The sequence below is a fragment of the Anoplopoma fimbria genome, unplaced genomic scaffold (genome assembly GCF_027596085.1).
Source record: "Anoplopoma fimbria isolate UVic2021 breed Golden Eagle Sablefish unplaced genomic scaffold, Afim_UVic_2022 Un_contig_11920_pilon_pilon, whole genome shotgun sequence".
Lineage (NCBI taxonomy): Eukaryota > Metazoa > Chordata > Actinopteri > Perciformes > Anoplopomatidae > Anoplopoma > Anoplopoma fimbria.
Genome location: NW_026551511.1, coordinates 1 through 4,005, shown reverse-complemented (window position 1 = coordinate 4,005; position 4,005 = coordinate 1). Strand labels below are relative to the sequence as shown.

Below are 4,005 nucleotides of genomic sequence, written 5' to 3'. Positions count from 1 at the left end.
TATTCAACTTGTCCTTATTTCTACCACTTGTTGTTATTTACTAAGTAAGGGTACAAATGACCTTTTGTAACAGATAGTTATTCTCTTAATGAAATTTGTTATGGCAGATTGTCTTTGTGTCCAAACGCACATATATATTTTAGTATCATTGCTCAACTTAATACTGTATACACAAGTGGGCGGAAATAAGACCAATGAATAAAGCAGACTGATGTTCTTTCTGTTTTATTGCTTTGTTTACACATGAAACGAATCATCTGCAGCTTAAACTGCGATCAAATGATGTTAGGAACAACCAACAGACCAAGTGCCCATATTAAAGAACTAAGTAGGAACATCTTTGCGTTTGTCTGTGAGTTGAGGACTCTGCACGCAGTTCCTCAGTTGGAAGCCAGATACAACATTGGCCAGTTTGGAAACTTTAGGAGGAGAAGGCATGGTGATGGAACGCTTGAGATAGCAGCGGCGCCTAGAACACAAGATCAACATCAGCATCTTTAAATACGCACCATAGATACATATGTCATAATTTATAAAGAGGGGCTGCATTGGTGTGTGATCAATGATCAAGTTAAATGTTTTATAATTGTTGGAACAATTTTATGACAAAAAAAAAGGAAAGTATTTGTGTTAATGCAGGTTTGCATGCATGCATGAAGAAGAATGTACCTGTAAACGCTGTCGAAGAAGGTTGTTTGGACATAGGTGTAGAACTGGCAGTTAGGATTCTCACTACAGGTCCTCTGACAAGTGTCTGCGTCGTCCATCAGCTCGAAGCCAATGTCATTACCTCGGAAATCTACTCCTTCAAGAGCGGCCCTAACCCAGCCTGGAAGCAGAGAGGAACAAGGTTAGACTGCTGGCTAAACTACAGAACTACTTCACCAACAACAAACTGAAAGGATAGATAGATAAAGTTGCTGAATGATTCCAGTTTTTGTTTAAGATCGCTTTATAACGAAATATAAAATAAGAGTTTATAGCTTATCTATACATGCACTCTTAGAGGAAATATTTGTGTTGATTAATAATACATACTGTCATCCAGCTGACAGAAGCGTGCTGGTATTCCAGATGTCACTCCTCCTTTAGCTACGGGCACCATTTCATTTTTGTTGTTCTTCAGGTAACATTTGAAGTTGTTACTGGAAAAAAAGGAAGAAGAAACGAAAATGAATAAAAGTATGTCTATATTCTGAGATACAAGAAGAGATCAGACTCTGACATCGGGACAGTTAAGATACTGTCAGGTAAGTTACTGGAACAATGAATAGGCTAATACAATTCTGTTTTGACTACCTGACAAAAGAGAAGAAGGTGCAGGCTGGATGAGCAGAGCAGAGGCTCTGACAGTGTTCAGAGGACGCGGCTAGAAGATCCACGATGTCATTTCCTGGGATGTCTTTGTTTGGAAAAAGCTTACCCTGACATGCTGCACAAAACATGGGTAACACAGTAAGAAAGCATGCACAAACAATCTGCAGAGTTTATTCACAGTGCTTCTGCTATGACTGTTTGTGTACCTGGTTTAAAGTCTTGAGTTATTTGTGCTTTGTAGGTGAATCCAGATACCACACCAGCTTTTCTTTCAATTATAGGAAGTATTGGTGCTGCCCAGCTGAATTTAAGGTGGCACTTGTACCTAAAACAGAACAAGAAATTGCATAGTTAGGGAATTGGAGAGCCAAAGTCCGCACCCTGGTGGTGCCAGAGCAAAGCTTCACTCTCAGTGTTTGAATTAAACCAACTGTGTGTTACAACTTGTGGGAGAGGATAAAATGACAATTTGATTTAAACAGCAGTGAAACATTTCACCTGATCTTCTCTGGTGTAAAGACGTCATTTACAAAAGTAAAGAACTGACAGGCAGGGTCCTGTGTGCAGGCTCTCTGACACTCCTCATAGTCGGCTGTGAACAAGCTTTGGTAGTCTGCCCCGTATAAGTCCACGCCATGGTACACCTTAGGCAGACAGGGCTCTGGCAGACAGAGAGAGTAAAGGAGAGTGTGGTGATGGATCAATCATTAACAGTGAAGGGAACATAAGCTTAGAAATGTAATAGATTACAGATTACTAGTTACCCTGTTGATTACTGTTCTAACAAATGTTTTAAACTGGTTAATAAAGCTATAAGTCTTGATCACATAAACCTCACATCAGCACTCAACACTGATTACTGTCAAACTTAAATTAAAGGTTTTTAAATTTAACTTGAATTAAGATTTGAACAGAGCAACAGCATGAATGTTGTATTCTTCATTTTTTACTCTTATTTGTTTACTTTTTACCATATTTTATTGTGTATTTTCATATTTCTATTTTTAAATTATGTCTTTAGTATTGCACTGTGTTTTGTTATTTACTGTACGCACCAATAATCACCTAGTCAAATTCCTTGTATGTGTAACGTACTTGGCAAAAGACAGCTTCTGATTCTGATTTTGATTACTTAGTGTAATTTAATCACATATTTTTTGTTTGTGTTTTTCTAAGTAACTGTAACTGATTACAAATACTCTTATTTTGTTATTAAATTAGGTAACCCTGTTACTTGTTAGTTACCTCCCAAATTGCAAATTAAGTAATGCTTTTCATAATGGTTTAAAGTACGTATGAGCTTACGTGGTTCTGTGCTGCAGGGTTTGAGTGAAAATCCAGAGGTGACGCCCAGTAGAGGAGTCCGAACATTGGGCCGTCCAGAGGGAGTGGTCTTTAGGTAGCAGTAGAAGTGCCTGCAGAGAGAGGCAGATGTTTGTGTGTTTGTGTGTGTGTGTGTGTGTGTGTGTGTGTGTGTGTGTGTGTGTGTGTGTGTGTGTGTGTGTGTGTGTGTGTGTGTGTGTGTGTGTGTGTGTGTGTGTGTGTCTGACTTCATCAGTGTGAAGGATTTAGTGGCATCTAGTGGTAATGTTGCAGATTGCAGCCAACTGCACACCCCTTAGATCTACCCTCCCTTCTAAGCATGTCGTGGAACAGCGGTGGCCTTTAGGTAACGTAAAAACACAAAAGGCCATCTGTAAACACCATGATTCTTTGTTTCAGGTCATTATACACAAATTAAAACAAAGTAATGAATATCATATTTTGTTTCTGCCACTAGATTATCCTACACACCCTTAAAAAACTTAAAAACAAACACAAAAAAACAAGACGGTCACAGTTGCAGCGAACAAATCTACAAATAGAAAGTCTCTAAATAACATAAAAAGCAAATATAACCCTTTAAGGATAAGGTCTCTAATTCTACGGCTGCGAAAGTTATAAGATAATAAATTGCTTGTTTTCTTTTGACTTCTGTTACTGTATGGTAGCTCTAAATAAAAAAGAAACACTTAAAATAGTTCATTTCTTGTGACAGTAGGTTGGAGTTCGTTTTCATGACCCAGCTCTCTGATCTATCAAAGTCCAAAGTGTATTTTCACCGTCCTGTTTTCTGAAAAATAAACAAGTATTTCTTTCTTATTTCAATTCACGGGTGCACTGCTTGGTTTTGTACCTATTGTCTCTGGTCCAGTCAGCTCGAACAAAGGTAAAGAACAAACAGGAGGGGTGCTGGGTGCAAATTTGCTGACAGTGATCGGCGTCGGGAGAGTAGACGGATCTGATGTCTGTTCCAGGAAATCTATATTCTCCAGAAGCTGCTGATTACATTCTAAATAAATGGAAAAAGAACAAACTTTTACAAGTACAAATACACACATATCCAATACATCCTACTACATAAAAGTGATGTAATTACAATACTCAATGTGTGTATTACCTTGACTAAAGGAGAGGCTGCAGATAGACAGCAGAACCACAAAACTCAAATGTGTTTCCATCTTCTCAGCTCTGAGGACAGTGAGGATTCTTGAAACACAACTCTTCATCCATCAATTTATATGGCCGTCATATACGGCTTTGACCCTCAGGTTTATTGACTTTTCAAAGTCCAGATAAAAAACATTTGGATGTTCAAGATATTGGAACATTCCGGGAACTGTTTAAAATGGGATAAAAAAAATATTT

At 38.2% G+C, this 4,005-nt stretch overlaps 1 pseudogene; it reads right to left on the bottom strand.

Annotated features, from left to right (window-relative positions):
* Positions 1 to 209: 209 nt before the first annotated feature.
* Positions 210 to 3,879, bottom strand: LOC129115571 (plasma kallikrein-like; annotated as a pseudogene).
* Positions 3,880 to 4,005: the final 126 nt, after the last annotated feature.